The 19,488-nt window shown below is 39.8% G+C and overlaps 1 protein-coding gene across 29 annotated transcripts in view; it reads right to left on the bottom strand.

Moving 5' to 3' along the window:
* Nuak (Nuak family kinase 1) overlaps positions 1–18,761 on the bottom strand; it is a 180,587-nt gene extending 161,826 nt beyond the window's left edge. For 11 of the 29 annotated variants that reach the window (XM_073961398.1, XM_073961406.1, XM_073961404.1 and 8 more), the window contains exon 1: positions 18,099–18,721. The gene's annotated coding sequence lies outside the window, so the exon portion shown is untranslated. Of the gene's footprint in view, positions 1–15,627; positions 16,999–18,098 lie in introns of those variants that run through there. The other 18 variants (XM_073961409.1, XM_073961417.1, XM_073961431.1 and 15 more) reach the window with 8 other exon arrangements.
* Between the last annotated feature and the right edge of the window lie 727 nt (positions 18,762–19,488).

Below are 19,488 nucleotides of genomic sequence, written 5' to 3'. Positions count from 1 at the left end.
ACCATCTTTGCTCTATCTAAGATTCAGAGAAATATTACGATATGCAATGTATATATGTACCAAGGCAGTACCGAAAATTGTAGGGTTAGGGGTTTTTTTACAGATTTTGGGTCCTTGTCCAAATTCTTCATTTAGAGGTTATGTCACAAAATTGGTTACACCATGTTCATCCGCAAATTTCCGCAGCTAACTTACAATTTATTTAAATCTTGACACCTAAAGCTTGAAAAAAATGCTAATGAGGCTGCGGAGATCGGTAGCGATACTAGTTAAAAGCTTATGGGAAGTTAGTCAAAAAACCAAAATATTACATATTTTAACATATTTTGTTGGCTGTTATTATTAATACACAAGGATCACTATGCACAGATGAAATGATATAGAAAATAAGGTCATATCTTGAATTACAACTTCCGTTTTAGAAATCGTTATATATATTTGATTTCATTTATATTTTTGTTTTATTTGTAAAGCACTTTATTTTTTCCGTTTTCAACGCACTATTTTTAAGAATGAACACATATTTTTGTGATGCTCCCATCAGAAAATACCGTTATAAATTGTCAAAACATTGTTAGTACAGTGAATTTTGGTATGTTTATAACACTTTTACGCTCATAAAAGTGTTATACGCAGGCATAACATTTTTCATTTTTGTTCTATGGGCGCATCCACTGTGCGTTGGTGGCATAAAAATTTCCACCTGAAATTTGTCGGTATAGATCCACGTCTTCATATAGCCCCCATAGAACGGTACCTCCCGATTTTCCGTATTTTGAAGGTATTTCGGTATTTTGAAGGTTGTAGCCTCAATATCCCATCGAAATGACTGAAATTTGCCATTAAGTCTTCGTTGGTGGCATAAAAATTTCCTCCTGAAATTTTTCGTTATAGGTCCACGTCTTCCTCCGGAAGACAGGTATTTTGAAGTTTGTGGCCTCAATATCCCTCCGAAATTGCTGAAATTCGGTATTAAGTCTTCGTTGGGGGTATAAAACTTTCCAACTAAAATTTGTCGGTATAGGTCCACGTCTGCATATAGCCCCTATACAATGGTACCCTCCGAAATGGGTGAAATTTGGTATTAAGTTTCCCTTGGGGGTATAAAACTTTCCACCTGAAATTTTGAAGGTTGTGGCCTCAATATTCTGCCGAAATGGCTGAAAGTTGGTATTAAGTCTTCCTTGGGGGTAAAAAATTTCGACCTGCATGTATGCATTTTGCATAATTTTGCATACGCATATGTTTCGAAGCCAAAAATATTCCCAGTCCCAAAATTTGATATAAATCGGACCAAAAATATGGGTTGTATAAAATTCCGCTGTCTATATATGGGGGCCACCGTGGTGCAATGGTTAGCACGTCCGTCTTGCACTCAGAAGGTCTGCGGTTCGAATCCCAGGCCAAGCAACATCAAATTTTCAACGGTGGCAAAAATTCCCCCTCAGTAATGCTGGCGACATTTCCTGAGTATTTAAGCCATGCAAAACTTCTCTACAAACGGTCTCATAAGACACGCCGTTCGGACTCGGCAATAAAAAGTAGGTCCCATATCATTGAGCCAATATGAATTGGCGTGCACTCATTGATATGAGAGAAGTCTCCCTTGTCCCTTCAGGGATGTTGTGGGAACATATGTATGTATATATGACAGTAGAGGGAATTCCAAAACCTTTTGATATTGTATGAATCTCTCGGTTGGCTGGTTCGGATAAGTTGGCATCCAAGATGTCAGCGCTGAGTAGAGTAGGTACTTTTGTCTCAAATACATTATAATTGAAGAAGTCACCTCGATTTCGTTTCGGCAATGTTCGACAACAGTGTGCAAAACAACCCCCGATCAGGTTCACACGAAATGCATCCACCATTGCGCACCATTTCAACAGCGCAACCAAAAATAATCAACTATCACCCGAAGCACTGTGGTACCAATTGCCAATCCAGTCGCATTCCCACAATCTGAGTAAAATAGGGTAATGTAAATATGTAAAATATATATATATTATTGGATCATGTAGTTTGTATCATTATAGTGTTTGAACAAAATAAGGCATTATAAATATTTAAAAATATATATTGTTGGAGCAACCATATATTTTTTTTAAATTTATGGTGTTCGACACAAAATATATGGTTGTTACAAAAATATGTTTACAATTCCCTTTTTGCTCTCAGAATATGTTTGTTTCAACAGTATTCCTCCTCTGTGGCTAAAAAATTATTTCAGGGTCAGGTTAAACAGGAAAAGCTCATAGGATTATATCCGATAACGGTACAAAACAATCCACGAAAAAAATCGCCGGTTTCAACAGCAGACCTGACACAACAACAACATTCACTAAATCCAATATTTTATTAGGGGATAATAAGATTCTTGTGAAGTTCATCGAAATTTTATTCCAAAACAAGTAAAAAAGTATCAGTCGGCTTTGCCGACAGAGATATACGCTCAGCCTCTGCAAATTGACAAAAAAACTTATGTATTTAGGGGGTTTCAAAATTTTGGTCGTATGAACCGACAAAAATATTGATTAGGATTAAAGTTCAAAAATTTTGCGGAAAAGGTACTTAAAGGAATGGACCGACATAGACCATGGGGGTGCCATAGGGGGTTTTTACACCCTTCGGGCTGTTTTCTCAAGAAGTATGGGCTTGCCCCTGAAACAACTTTTACCATCGTAATTGAGGCAGCGAATGTAAGTTGCTTCAACAAAAATCAAAGTGATTCAATATCAGGTCTTAAAGTGAACTTATCCAAAATTGTGTGAGGGAGGTACGGGATGGAGTGGACAAATATAGTCCATATTTGGAAACAATATTACGAAGGCAAAATTTTTGCCGGAATCGGCATATCCGTTCGAGAATTATCTTGCGCTTCCACCCATAAACAAACCCTATGTTTTTAAACTTTCAGGCTATTTTTTCAGGAAGTATGGACTTGCTCCTGAGGAAACTTGTACCTTCGTATGGGGGACAGTGAATACAAGATGTTACAGCGTGAGCAGGTCCTAAACTGAACTTTTCCGAAATTTTGTGTGGGAAGTACTCGACGGAGTTTACCGTTTGAGTCCATATTGGAACCTCATCTAAGTCTGGTACAAATTTCATAATGTGCAAAGTATGGACCAAATCGGTTACTCCCTTCAAGAGATATCGTACGCACAAATTTTCCGAACATTTTCGAATTTTTGTGGGGGAGGTACCGGAAGGAGTGGACCGATATAATCCATCTTTGATCTTGAACTAAGTTTGGACAAAATATTACGAAAGCCAAATTTTGGACCGAATCGGCAGATCCGTTCGAGAGTTATCTTGCGCTCCAACCACTACACACGGTGTCATAGGGTTTTTTGTAACTTTCAGGCTATTTTCTCAGGAAGTATGGACTTGCCCCTAATGAAACTTACAACGTCGTATAAAGGACAGCGAATACAACTTGCGTAAACAAAAATCAAAGCGATTCGAGACCAGGTCCTAAACTGAACTTTTCCGAAATTTTGTGTGGGAGGTACCCGAAGGAGTGGACCGATTGAGTCCATATTGGAACCTCATCTAAGTTTGGTAGAAATTACACGATGTGCAAAGTATGCACCAAATCGGTTATTCCCTACAAGACTTATCGTGCGCACAAGTTTTGCGACAATTTTTGAACATTTGTGGGGGTGGTACCTGAAGGAGTGGACCTATATGGCACATCTTCGAACTTAAATCGAATCTGGACAAAATATTTCGATACCCAAAATTTGAACCGAATCGATTGATCCGTTCGAGAGTTATCGTGCGCACCAGCCAGCCAGACAGACAGACGGACGGACATTGCTAGATCTACTCAAAATTGTCTGAAACGGATATCGTACAAACATACTTGGGGTCTAAAACCATTATTTCGATGAGGCACATTTTTGGTCGTATCAAAGTGTAAATACCCTCTTTAGCCTAAAGGCTGAGGGTATAAAAATGTCAAAAGTTCCAAAATTTTCCCAAAACAAATATTTTGCCCCAAGTGGGGCTATTTTTTATATTGATTTATTCTCGTTTCAAAATCTAACTGCCTACGATAAAATGTAATGTATTTATTCTCTAGAATTTCGATGAATCTTAATTTAAATACAAATAAGAATGTGGTGTGGTGGTCTTTAATGGCTTACAATTCCCATGAAATGAATCAGAAGCAACAACAACAAACATTATTCTGACAAGTATGGTGCAAAAATGTGAGCGGGTGTCAACTCTTTTGAGAGATTGTAATCGAGATTTTTGCAAACAAAACATGTTGTTGGTTGTTGTCTGTCGATCGAATGGTTGTTGTTGATCAAATGCTTGCCAGCCAAAAGAGAGTTTGTTTGAATGTTTGCAATATTTGTTTCTATTGGCATGTTTGTTTCCAAGTCTCATCTGGTCATGTCACTCAACCATCCAGAGAACGCGGGCGATAAATACATTCCACACTTGAAACGTTTTAGAAGCAACCATGAGACTGGTACCTACCATATAAGTGGTGGAAAAACATTATCGCAAAACTGTTGTTTGTTGCCCTGATCGCCTGCAATCGTCATGGATGATAAGTTGTCGGAGTCTGTGTGTGTGGTATTTTTACCGGGTGGTCGTTGTTCCATCGATCAGTTTATTTGTTTTACAGCTTAAACAAGTTAGAAAATGTTTTTCCCCAAACTGGGATAATGACAAGCAAAGCTTCTTAATGACATTCCGCAACTATATAGACTTGAACTTGAATTGCGTTAACGTTGCGAATAAAGGGTAAATAAAAAGGTAGGATAAATTGTATAATGTTATGAAGAAAAAATAAGTAATAAAGAAGCAGACAGACTTCGGAAACAATTTCAAAACCACTCTCAAACAGGCCTCAAATTGCACTCAAGCAAAGATTTTGAACTTTTTGTAAAGGATTTTTGCAATATAGTCCATCTACGAATTTGATTTAAATTTGACAAAGATAATACTCTGATCAAATCTTGAACCAAAACTAACACCTGAAGGCAGAATGGCGAGTCATGGTAATTTTGTCATTTTACGGAAGGATGTTTGAGTTCGTAATTTACCGAAACCCAAGCTGCGGATCAATAGATCTTCCCAATCCTCACCGAGACAATGTCAACTTCAGTTCTGACCGGAGCTTCAAAATTTGAAATCGTCAATGTATACATACCGCCCGCCTGTCAACAGCCTTGGGCCCGGCTATCAACCTTCGATATCTGATCTCTTGGAGGGCGATAGCGGTGTGATACTTGAAGATTTCAATGCCCAATACAACATCACACAATACCACAGTAAATGGGCTCATAGAATATCTACGGTAGAGTTGATGGGCTCATAGGCCATCTACGGTAGAGTAGATGGGCCCATAGGTCACCTACTGTAGAGTTTACGACCTTATACGTCATCTACGGTAGGGTAGATGGGCTCATAGAGTAGATGGGCTCATAGGCCATCTATGGTAGTGTAGATGGACTCATAGGCCATCTACTGTAGAGTTGATAGGCTCATAGGCCATTCACGGTAGAGTAGATGGGCTCATAGGCCATCCACGGTAGATTAGATGGGCTCATAGGCCATATACGGTAGATTAGATGGGCTTATAGGCCATCTACGGTAGAGTAGATGAGCTCATAGGCCTTCTACGATAGAGTAGATGGGCTCATAGGCCATCTATGGTAGTGTAGATGGGCTCATAGGCCATCTACGGTAGATTAGATGGGCTCATAGGCCATCTACGGTAGAGTAGATGGGATCATAGGCCATTTACTGTAGAGTTGGTAGGCTCATAGGCCATTCACGGTAGAGTAGATGGGCTCATAGGCCATCCACGGTAGATTAGATGGGCTCATAGGCCATCTACAGTAGATTAGATGGACTTATAGGCCATCTTCGGTAGAGTAGATGGGCTCATAGGCCTTCTACGATAGAGTAGATGGGCTCATAGGACATCTATGGTAGTGTAGATGGGCTCATATGCCATCTACGGTAGAGTAGATGGGCTCATAGGCCATCTACGGCAGATTAGATGAGCTCATAGGCCATCTACGGTAGAGTAGATGGGCTCATAGGCCATCTACTGTAGATTTGATAGGCTCATAGGCCATTCACGGTAGAGTAAATGGGCTCATAGGCCATCTACGGTAGAGTAGATGGGCTCATAGGCCATCTACGGGAGATTAGATGGGCTCATAGGCCATCTACGGTAGAGTTGATGGACTCATAGGCCATCTACGGTAGAGTGGATGGGCTCAAAGGCCGTCTACGGTAGAGTAGATGGGCTCATAGGCCATCTACGGTAGAGTTGATGGACTCATAGGCCATCTACGGTAGAGTGGATGGGCTCATAGGCCATCTACGGTAGAGTGGATGGACTCATAGGCCATCTACGGTAGAGTGGATGGACTCATAGGCCATCTACGGTAGAGTAGATGGGCTCATATGCCATTTACGGTAGAGTAGATGGGCTCAAAGGCCGTCTACGGTAGAGTGGATGGACTCATAGGCCATCTACGGTAGAGTGGATGGACTCATAGGCCATCTACGGTAGAGTAAATGGGCTCATATGCCATTTACGGTAGTGTAGATGGGCTCAAAGGCCGTCTACGGTAGAGTAGATGGGCTCATAGGCCATCTACGGGAGATTAGATGGGCTCATAGGCCATCTACGGTAGAGTTGATGGACTCATAGGCCATCTACGGTAGAGTGGATGGACTCATAGGCCATCTACGGTAGAGTAGATGGGCTCATAGGCCATTTACGGTAGAGTAGATGGGCTCATAGGCCATTTACGGTAGAGTAGATGGGCTCATAGGCCATCTACGGTAGAGTAGATGGGCTCATAGGCCATCTACGGTAGAGAAGATGGGCTCATAGGCCATCTACGGTAGAGAAGATGGGCTCATAGGCATTCTACGATAGAGTAGATGGGCTCATAGGCCATCTATGGTAGTGTAGATGGGCTCATATGCCATCTACGGTATAGTAGATGGGCTCATAGGCCATCTACGGTAGATTAGATAGGCTCATAGGCCATCTACGGTAGAGTAGATAGGCTCATAGGCCATCTACGGTAGAGTGGATGCGCTCATAGGCCACCTACGGTAGAGTAGATGGGCTCATAGGCCTTCTACGGTAGAGTAGATGGGCTCATAGGCCATCTACGGTAGAGTAGATGGGCTCATAGGCCATCTACGGTAGAGTAGATGGGCTCATAGGCCATCTACGGTAGAGTAGATGGGCTCATAGGCCATCTACGGTAGAGTAGATGGGCTCATAGGCCATCTACGGTAGAGTAGATGGGCTCATAGGCCATCTACGGTAGAGAAGATGGGCTCATAGGCCATCTACGATAGAGTAGATTGGCTCATAGGCCGTCTACGGTAGAGTAGATGGGCTCATACGCCATCTACGGTGGAGTAGATGGGCTGATAGGCCATCTACGGTGGAGTAGATGGGTTCATAGGCCATCTACGGTAGAGTAGATGGGCTCATAGGCCGTGTACGGTAGAGTAGATGGGCTCATAGGCCATCTACTGTAGAGTAGATGGGCTCATAGGCCATCTACTGTAGAGTAGATGGGCTCATAGGCCATCTACTGTAGAGTAGATGGGCTCATAGGCCATCTACTGTAGAGTAGATGGGCTCATAGGCCATCTACTGTAGAGTTGATAGGCTCATAGGCCATTCACGGTAGAGTAGATGGGCTCATAGGCCATCTACGGAAGAGTAGATGGGCTCATAAGCCATCTACGGTAGAGTAGATGGGCTCAAAGGCCGTCTACGGTAGAGTAGATGGGCTCATAGGCCATTTACGGTAGAGTAGATGGGCTCATAGGTCATCTACGGTAGAGAAGATGGGCTCATAGGCCATCTACGATAGAGTAGATTGGCTCATAGGCCGTCTACGGTAGAGTAGATGGGCTCATAAGCCATCTACGGTAGAGTAGATGGGCTCATAGGCCTTCTACGGTAGAGTAGATGGGCTCATAGGCCATGTACGGTAGAGTAGATGGGCTCATAGGCCATCTACGGTAGAGTAGATGGGCTCATAGGCCATCTACGGTAGAGTAGATGGGCTCATAGGCCATCTACGGTAGAGTAGATGGGCTCATAGGCCATCTACGGTAGAGTAGAGGGGCTCATAGGCCATCTACGGTAGAGAAGATGGGCTCATAGGCCATCTACGATAGAGTAGATTGGCTCATAGGCCGTCTACGGTAGAGTAGATGGGCTCATACGCCGTCTACGGTAGAGTAGATGTGCTCATAGGCCATCTACGGTAGAGTTGATGGGCTCATAGGCCATCTACGGTAGAGTTGATGGGCTCATAGGCCATCTACGGTGGAGTAGATGGGCTGATAGGCCATCTACGGTGGAGTAGATGGGTTCATAGGCCATCTACGGTAGAGTAGATGGGCTCATAGGCCATCTACGGTAGAGTAGATGGGCTCATAGGCCATCTACGGTAGAGTAGATGGGCTCATAGGCCATCTACGGTAGAGTAGATGGGCTCATAGGCTCATAGGCCGTCTACGGTAGAGTAGATGGGCTCATACGCCGTCTACGGTAGAGTAGATGTGCTCATAGGCCATCTACGGTAGAGTTGATGGGCTCATTGGCCATCTACGGTAGAGTAGATGGGCTCATAGGCCATCTACGGTGGAGTAGATGGGCTGATAGGCCATCTACGGTGGAGTAGATGGGTTCATAGGCCATCTACGGTAGAGTAGATGGGCTCATAGGCCATCTACGGTAGAGTAGATGGGCTCATAGGCCATCTACGGTAGAGTAGATGGGCTCATAGGCTGGCTACGGTAGAGTAGATGGGCTCATAGGCTAGCTACGGTAGAGTAAATGGGCTCATAGGCTAGCTACGGTAGAGTAAATGGGCTCATAGGTCATCTACGTTAGAGTAGATGGGCTCATAGGCCATCTACGGTAGAGTAGATGGGCTCATAGGCCAGCTACGGTAGAGTAGATGGGCTCATAGGCCATCTACGGTAGAGTAGATGGGCTCATAGGCCATCTACGGTAGAGTTGATGGCCTCATAGGCCATCTACGGTAGAGTCGATGGGCTCATAGGCCATCTACGGTAGAGTTGATGGGCTCATAGGCCATCTACGGTAGAGTCGATGGGCTCATAGGCCATCTACGGTAGAATTGATGGGCTCATAGGCCATCTACGGTAGAGTAGATGGGCTCATAGGCTATCCATGGTAGAGTAGATGCGCTCATAGGCCATCTACGATAGAGTAGATGGGCTCATAGGCCATCTATGATAGAGTAGATGGGCTCATAGCCTATCTGGTCTTTTAGGATCATATGTATTAGGATGCAATGATGGTGTCATCCATCGCAACCTAACCACCATAATTTGGAACAGGATCCATCTCCTAGACTTATACGAAAGGACATCCGGCGTTACAGCCTCGACACCAAAGATGACATTCCAGCGGACATCGACCGAATGTCACTGGTTGTTTAGCTAAAGACACAGTTCAGAAACACCTCTGAATTCAGCCGTGTCCTGCAACAAAATCCTCCAACACGGCGGATATCGATCGCGCCGTGCAAGACATCTGCCCAGTATGCGGCATGGACCCGCACGACACGTTCGGTACCTTTTCAACTGCCCTGCCAAACCTACTCATCTACCTACTTCATACCATCGAAGCAGCCACTTTCCTGAAACTGGAGATAGGCCCAGAGCCAGATTGAACAAAAGAACGAACACACAAACATACAATAATAAAAGCTGTTACAACAACAACAACGGTGCTTGTCAAGAGTCACCATCATGTCACAATTAAAATCTGGTTGTTAACAATCCTCCACGAGCATCGAACCGGAATTATCCCATGCCTTGAAGACTTCTTTCTGCCCGGATTGTAGTCAGGGGCCACACGATAGGGCACAGATTTACGCCCATTTGATCTATGGCGTCGGCCTGATAAACTTGCAACTCGCCATTCCCAAATCTCCTTTGGACCTCTCTTTCCAGATCATGAAGATCTCCCATTAAGACCTCTCCTTGCCGACCATCTTCATTTTACCGGTATATCAAGATAAAATGAAGATGGTCCACTGCTATCATGAGGAGGCACCATGTTGCAGTCCTTAGGGCGGCGCATTGTGGCAGTTTTGAATATTCTTCCACGGTGTAGTACTACAATTTTCATACCGCACTGCCGCCGTATATCATACCACAGGTCGCATATTGCTTTATAAGAGGTCAATAAGGTTTCTTTGTCAGCACCCCAAGTGCTGCCGCCCAGGGAATTGAGAACCTTATTCCTACTTCTGACCTTGTGACAAATATCGGGAATCAGGACACCATCTGCCAATATGTTCAAGGCAAGCCTTATTCTAGCCGTATTGGTGGCAGTGGATTTAACGGCGGTTGTTTTCATATTCTTCAGGTGGAAGAACAATACTAAGTTAGGAATTTCAGAAAGATAGCGGTTAAACAGTTCCGTAGATATCACCCCCTCTTGGAAACTCCCTGTTTCACTTTACGGGTCTTGAACTTCTTATATCTGAGTTCCACAAACGACTGGTATCCTTACATATAGTTGATTATTCAAAGTTTCAAACACGGCTGGGGGGAAATCTTCTCTAAATCCTCAAACAGCTTGGTATGTTTGATTCTGGTTCAATCCTCGGCTGATACGTGTGGAAATATCGATAGGAGTGATTGGCATTGGTCTAACCTTTGAACTTCGTAATATTGTAGAGTGTATATCTTTGTCGGCAAAGTCGACAGACCCTTTTTTACTTGTTTTGAAAGCTAATATGTTGACTGTATTTATCTATCTGCAAAGCTGAAGTACTCTTCTTTAGTTCAGAACTTAATGGTGTTCTTGTTGTTTCTTTCATTTTGTTTCCCCTCATATTAGTTTGGCAGTTCGATTTGTCTTGCAATGGCTTTTGATTGTCGAACAAGATTTTAACCGATCTATATTTGACAAATGAATATCGATCACAGCGATACTACCGATTCCGTGTGTTTACCGCTTCCATTTCTATTATTGAAGTGCGTGCCTTTCGCTGTTGTGGTAAATTTAACTAAAAAAGACGAATGTTAGTGGGTGGTAGTACATAATTCTATTTTGTTCTCTACATAGTTCTTCTTTTGTTGTTGTTTTGGTGTTGTTGTTAGTGTTTTCTACTAGAAAACCCATTAAATATTTTTAAACAATCTTACTTCCACCGCTAGGAGGAATTATAAACATATAACAGCAACCCAAACATTAATCATCAACTCTTTTTCGGCAAAGAAGCAGAAACAGAACGAAAACAAAACGTAAGCGACAAAAATACCAATGCGCTGCGCTAGGTCGCTTGCTATCTATTGGAGCAGCAAGCAGGCTAATTTGGTATGTTAGCATAAATAAATAAGTTTATCAGAAAAATATTTTGGACAAACAGATAGAATTGTTGTTTTTTGTTTTCTTTTAGTTTAATTTGAACTATTGGAATTAACTTTGAAGTAATCAAAAAGTTTAAAGGGTCGTTAAAGAGAAACTTGTAGATAAAAACATAATCAAAAACTAATTTGAATGCATTTGGTTGGTTGATACCGGTAAAATTGTATGCATTTTGTTGTTGTAAAGTTTTTTGTTTTTTTGTACAGAATTTTAATTGCAGTTAAGGATTGAATGTTGGAAGAAGCGGAAGATTTGCAACCTTTTCACTACTTCACTTGAATATATTGTGTGATGTTTAGACCAACTGAGACGTAGTCCAACGTTTCAGTAAATCATCATTTCTGATAAAAGAATAAAGAAAAAATCGATCTATGTTTCATTTGCTCTTTTATTTTATTATTATTTTTTTTTAAATTAATTTAAAAAAATACAAAGTGTTTCTTTTTAATTTTTTGTATTTTTATTTGTGTTTTAATAGATCGGAACATCCCAGTCAGCATTTTTTGAAAATTTTAATCAAATTCGAGTCTTTTTTGATCCGACTGCACGATTAAAAAGCTAGAATATGAGCTCATTTTCTGATCATAAATGACTCCTTTGTCGGTAGGAAAACATAACCTCAGGCGACTCTTCTAAACAAATCACAAATGAGTCTTTTTCGAGTCGTATTTCAATCATTTATTGGTGTTTTGTTGATTAATTTCGGACCCTTTTTCGAGTCTTTTTAGAGTCATGTTTATAATAATTTATGAGTCTTTAGGGAGTCATTTATGAGTCTTTTTGTTAGACGAAATAAATTAAAAAAATTTTCTTTTTATTCTTCTTTGTTTCTTTCCTTTGTTTTATAGTCTTTTCTGCTTTGTTATGTCTTTTAATTATCCTTTATGTTGCTTGGTGGTTAGTATACTGCTTCTTCATTTCACTTGGCAAAACCTGTTGTGTTGTGTTTGTCTGTACCTTTAATATTAAACGTTACATTTATATCAAAATTTTGTAGAAAGTGTATATGAGAATTTTATTTTTTTATTTATAAATAATTACAACCAAATAAAAATAAAACAAAACAATCAGTTTTTAATCACCTAACTGTTCAAAATATGATCAGAGTATACATAATTATAATCACTTTTCAAACACCTGTATGACCCTTTTTTGATTAAGCATTTTTCAATCTTCCAGATGATCAAAATGTGACAATAAATAACAAAAAATTGTCACATTTTAAACACCTCAATGATTTATTTGTGATTGCTACACATTTGTTGTTGTATTTTAAATTGAACTCTTTTTAATCATTACAGGGAGTCACTTTCGAGTCCCTTTCTGATCACACAAGCGACTTAATCAATTTTTGATCACCAAAAGGACTCTAAAAAGACTCCTCAATGTGATTTTTGAAAAAACAGTCTTCTAAATGCTATCTGGGATATGAAAAATCCCAAAATGCTCATATTTTGATGGAAAATATATATGTATATGAAATATGAAAAAATTCAAAATTATAACTTATACCTTGAATTCCTCTACACTTATTAGACCGAATTTGCATCAGAAAGCTGAAAGTGTTATCTGTCCAACAAAAAAAAATTATGAAATATCTCTATCCGTTCAAAAGTTTGAGATTTTTGACCAGGAAAAAACGTTTCTTAACTATTAATGTGCTTCGGAAGGTATTTGTTTGTTACTTTGGACCCCAAAGTACCCAGCAAACCAATCGTACCGACATCGTAACGAAATCAGAACAAAATTCGGACTCTACGTCCGAAATCTTAACGAAAGTTGTATGAAGTGGTTGACATAATTTCGGAACGAAATGTCGGAGCGAAATTGGATCGATCGGAATTCGGAAAAATCGGAAGAAACTCCTTGGGAAATTCGGAAGGCGAATTTTTTCTTCCGAATTTTCGTACAGATTTCTGAATGATTTCAGAATAATGTCGTATAAAAATCGGAGGTACTTTCCGAATCTTTGTAAAGATTTCAAAACGATTTTGGAATAATGTCGTATGAATATCGAAGGAAAACAAGTAAAAAAGTATCAGTCGGCTTTGCCGACAGAGATATACCCTCAGCCTATGTGAATTGAAACTTTCATATCCGGATAGAGTGTATTTAGGGTCTTTTCAGAATTTTATGGCAATTTTTGGACATTTGAACTTGCCGACAAAAATGTGGATTAGGATTAAAGTTCAAAAGTTTTGCGGAGGAGGGAATTGACCGACATAGTACATTACGAAAGTGGATCTTATTTTGAGAGTCATATCTTTTCGATAGATATCGAGCCCACTAGTCATTTCAGTGGGTTATCGTACATCTGTTGGACCAGTATGCCAGGAAACATGGACTTGTCCACGGAAAACATAATATGGCTGTAAACAGGACCACAAAGAACATCGTTGGTAAAAATGTCCAAAGGATCACCGAACAGACCTTAAACTGCACTTGGACACAAATGTTGAACTTTTGTGGAGGATGAAAATTTTGGACCAAATCGGTTTATCAGTTCGAGAGTTATTGTCCTCTCTCCAGCAACTACATATGGTGTCATAGGAGTTTTTTACAACTTTCGGGCTGTTTTCCCAAGAAGTATGGACTTCCCACTCAAAAAAAAAAAACTGTTACCGTTGTAATTGAGACAGCCATTGCAAGTTGCTTCAACAGAAATCAAAGTTCGTCAAGATCAGGTCTTAAAGTGAACTTATCCGAAATTTTGTGTGGGAGGTACCCGAAGGAATGGGCAAATATAGTCCACATTCAAATCTGATCTATATCTGGTAGATATATTAGGATGCGTAAAGTATGGACCAAATCGGTCCGTCCCTTCAAGAGTTATCGTGTGCACAATTTTTCCGAACATTTTTGAACTTTTGTGGGGGATGTACCTGAAGGAGTGAACCGATATGGCTTATCTTCGAACATAAACTAAGTTTGGACAAAATATTGTGGCCAAATTTTGGATCGAATCGGCAGATCCGTTCGAGAGTTATCTTGCGCTCCAACCACTACACACGGTGTCATAGGGGTTTTTGACCTTTCAGGCTATTTTCTCAGGAAGTATGGTTTTGCCCCTGATGAAACTTGTACCGCCGTATGGGGGCCGTGAATACAAGTTGTTACAACAAAAATCACAAATATTCGAGAACAGGTCCTAAACTTAATTTTTCCGAAATTTTGTGTGGGAGGTACCCGAATTCGTGGACCGATTGAGTCCATATTGGAACCTAATCTAAGTTTGGTAGAAATTTCACGATGTGCAAAGTATGGATCCAATCGGCTGCTCCCTTCAAGAACATTTTCGAACTTTTGTGGGGGAGGTTCCGGAAGGAGTGGACCGATATAACCCATCTTCGAACTTAAACTAAGCATGGACAAAATATTACGAAAGCCAAATTTTGGACCAAATCGGTTCATCCCTTCAAGAGTTATCGTTCGCACAATTTTTCCGAACATTTTTGTACTTTTGTGGGGGAGGTACCTGAAGGAGTGAACCGATATGGCTTATCTTCGAACTTAAACTAAGTTTGGACAAAATATTACGAAGGCCACATTTTGGACCGACTCAGTAGATCCGTTCGAGCGTTATCTTGCGCTCCAACCACTACACACGGTGTCAGAGGGTTTTTTTGCACCTTTAAGGCTAGTTTCTCAGGAAGTGTGGACTTGCCCCTGATGAAACTTGTACCGTCGTATGGGGGGCAGTGAATACAAGTTGCTACAACAAAAATCAAAGCTATTCGAGAGCAGCTCCTAAACTGAACTTTTCCGAAATTTTGTGTGGGAGGTACCCGGAGGAATGGACCGATTGAGTCCATATTTGAACCTCATATTACTCTGGTAGAAAGTTTACGTTATACAAAGTATGGACCAAATCGGTTACTCCCTTCAAGAGTTATCGTGCGCACAAACTTTCCGAACATTTTCGAACTTTTGTGGGGGTGGTACCGGAAGGAGTGGACCAATGTAGCTCATCTTCGAACTTAAACTAAGTTTGGGCAAAATATTACGAAAACCAAAATTTGAACCGAATCGGTTCATCCGTTCGAGAGTTACCGTGCGCTCCAGCCAGCAGGACAGACAGACAGACGGACGGACATGGCTAGATCGACTTCAAATTGTCTGAAACACATTTCGTCCAAACATACTTGGGGTCTAAAACCATTATTTCGATGAGGCACATTTTCATCGTATCAAATTGTATATACCCTCTTTATCCTAAAGGCCGAGGGTATAAAAATATATTCAGGCAGGTGGAAGGTACCAGCTACGGGGCTATATCAAAGTGTGGGAAGTTGGGAACAAGTTGAGTTGACGCACTATGCTAAAATTTTTTTTAAATTGTATTTTATAAGTAAACGGCCTTCGGCCGGGGATTTAAGAATTTCTCCCATGGACAGAAGCCAATATAGGGCACGGGAACAACTTTTTTTTAAATTTAAAATTTTTCTCTTATCAGCTGGCCTTTAACAAAGGAATTTTTGGAATTTCAAGGGCCCACATCTCGGGAAGTATGGACTTCCGCAACAAATGTTATATATATTTGTGATCAGGGCGACGAGATCTACCTGTGCTAAAAAATTCATTTCGATCCGATCCATTGTAGCTAAGATCTTCAAAATACCGAAAATCGGGGAGTACCGTCATATGGGGGCTATACACACAGAAAAACAAACTTAATATACCCTTCATACTATGGTGGAGGTTATTAACAGTTGAAGAGCACTTTTACGAAATAAGAAAACAGTTACTAAAGGACATGAAAATCTATTCTTTATTCGTCACTAGCAACAAACTTCTGTACAAGACCCCAAAAAGAAAGAATTTCTTGTATATACAAACTCGATTCGTTCATTGCCAAAAACACACTTGTTATCCCACCAAACCAGGACATAAAGTACCAATTACATTAAAAATATCTGAGCAATGCGACAAGATGTGTGTGCGTCGCGTTTGCTATGTGCGCCAGTTGAGCCAATTATTTTCCATTTATATAAGAAATCACGTTGTCATAGAGCCATAAACACAAAGACACAACCAATGTTAAGTGGCAAAGTTCAGCTCAAGAAGAAGAACAAGAAAAAATAAGATTTTTTTATTAGAATAATTTATGTTTCAAAAGCTCTTTGAACATTTCACTACAGCCAGCTAGCTACTACTTGGGTCATAAAAAGAGATGCTGTCAAAGAAGAAGAATGAATGAATAAAAAACAGAAATAACTATTCAACTTAACAAAAAGAGGAGCATTGATTAAAATGTTAACCCCCTTTTTTCATGTTTAAAGCAATAGCTGTGATAACAAAAGCAATAACAAGAATAAAACAAAAAAAAATCAATAATATCATATACACACATTTGTGGTTAATAAGTTAAGTCCTATGATGGTATATATTACATTACAAGTCCCTACTAACAACAACAACAAGTAGTAGTAGATACCTATCTACATGTTCTAAGCACATTTAGCATAGACATAAAGCAAACACTGCATAGATATCATAAGCGGATATAGAATTTGCATATTAAACATAATCGATTATATTCACACCATCCAATCAAATACCGGAGACATTTATACATCCGTAAATGTTCCAGAAATGTAGCTATAAATGACATTTGATGTATAAAGAATGGCCTGGCCATCATCATCATCACCAACAACACCACAACCAACCATCCACCTACCTACCATCAAGCAAGCAAGCATCAACATAAACCCAAGCAGGATTACAGGCGTATGAATGTATGTTGACCTACATAAATATGAAACGAATAGAAATCGTCAAGGTTTTTGTGCTCAGCTGTTTTAGGTCACAAGGACGTAAAAAATTTAGTATTCACCTTGGTGATGCTGACTGGCTGGTTGGCTGCCTTGCCTACTACTCGTTGCTGGTTGGCTTGGCTGGTAGCATGAAGTTTAAGGTGCATTAAAGCAAACAGGCAGGCATTAGCAGTAGCTGCTGCAATACATCATCGTCAACAAGATGAAGGAAGTGCAAGCACAGGCAGCAAAGTGGCTTATTATGGAATGAAAGGCACTTCATAACAATCCAATGAATACACTCAACACACTCTAGTTAAATGGAGAGTAACTAGGAGAAATTGTGGAAGGTCGGTCTAAAACAAAATAAAATATATTGATTCTTTAATAACAACACACGTCTTAAGGTTTTTTATTATTTTTCTAAGATACTTAACAAATTTCTTTTGCCAGTAAGTGCCAAAATGTTAAATCAATCTTTCCACTTTATTATCAATGACGACATGAGAGTTGACAACACTCTAACTGATTGCAATGTCGCAATGTCATTCATACTACTCTCTAAAAACAACAAAGCAATGCTGCCTGCAGTTGCTGGCAGCGAAATAGTTTTTTTTTCGCTGTTGCTGCAGCAACGGCCTCAGCGGCAGAACCGTCGTCGAATGTTGTTGGTTGGTTGCTTTTGCTTGTCTCCCTTGACAAGTTTTATTTTGTGTGTGGGTGGGTTCAGCGCGGCGCCGGCACCAAATAAATAACAAGAAAAAAAGAAAAATCAACACGAATTACGAATTTTATAATGCTCTCGGTCTTTATGTCTTTAATTCATTTTCGTTGGTCGGGTTTTATGTCGAAGGCGGGCGCGGCGCTTCTCTTTTTATTTTCATTTATTCTTTTTTTTTTTGGGAAATCGTACTCACTTTTCGGCGTAGTTGTCGTCACCAATGAATGCCTTTGTCTTCTTGATGTTTGTTTGCTGCTAATGCTTGTTTTTGTTGTTATGGCGTTGGCTGCTGTCTGCTGCTACTGTGCGCTGCTTGTTCCACCTACTCTACTCACTCAACGCCAAACAATAAAAAAAAATTTTGACAAAAATTCTTGGCAAAATTACACAATCCTCTTGCTTTTGTCTTGCTGCACACTTCCATCATTTATCATTTTATAAATCATACATAATTCCACAATCGATTAGCTCAAATTGCATATTTTTAAATATCTTTTTGCTTATTCTGATGGCTTTTTTTGAAAAGATCTTTTTTTATATTGAATCACTCACACACAATGCACCAGAAACACAAATTCTTCGTTTAAATTGATTGCTTTTTAAGAATATTTTTCGTTTTATTTCTTTACTTATATTTTAATATTATTATCCGTTGTCGTTTTATTGTTGTTGATTTTTTTGTTATTGTTTTCTCTCGCCCACTTCTCTGTGTTATTAGATTAATTAAAAATTTAAATTACCAAAAAAATTAACAATTGCTCTTGCTGTGATTGGTGGTGTTGTCTCTTGTTTGTCTTATTCGAATGCAAGATGTTAGAATTAGGGATGTGTAAGTGGAAATTTAGGTTGGGTGCTACTCACAGTGAATTGTTAGCTTCTAACTATAAATGAGAGCCATAGAATCGTTAACGTAGACTTTACGTAAAACAAACAGCTGTTTGAAATAGCGTGATTTTTTATAAGTCTGTGTGTAGACACACAAATTTCTCGGGAAAGTAAATTGAGTTTTTTGGGAGAAAGCGGAGAGTAAAGAGCTCCTCAATACTCTTTCCTACCCCCTATTGCCTAAAAACTGAATTTACTTTCCCGAGAAATTTGTGTGTCTAAACACGGACTAAGAAAGTTTGTCTTATAAGAATCTCATGGTACAATAATACAGGTAAAAGCAAGTCCCAGCTGATTAGATTGACACGTAATACTAGTGTCAAAAACAATATGAAGTTTAATACATGTTGTTCTTTTCGTTAATTGTCAATTAATATTTATGTTTTTTACTTTCTGATAAACAAACATAAAACACATATTTTTGAAGTTATAGACTTCACGGCTAACTTCGAATAAATAGATCAGCAAAGTGTAAGAGAACAAAAGGCCGTTTAAAATGGTGTGCCAGGAATTTGCGGATACAGGTCAGTGCTATATTTATTCATGGTAAAGTGGGTATTTATGCATGTAAAAATATCTCATTGCAGACAAGGATCTGATTGAAAACATTATGAATGGAATCTCAATATATTAGATGCACTGTGAATTATACGGAATAAGATAAGTTCAGAGTATGGTTAGCCTTTTATTAAGGAACCTCA

Source organism: Musca autumnalis, unplaced genomic scaffold (genome assembly GCF_047663935.1).
Source record: "Musca autumnalis isolate F117 unplaced genomic scaffold, ASM4766393v1 scaffold_1, whole genome shotgun sequence".
NCBI classification, from domain to species: Eukaryota; Metazoa; Arthropoda; class Insecta; order Diptera; family Muscidae; genus Musca; species Musca autumnalis.
Note: the sequence above shows the minus strand (reverse complement) of the source record. Positions and strands in the feature narration are given on the sequence as shown.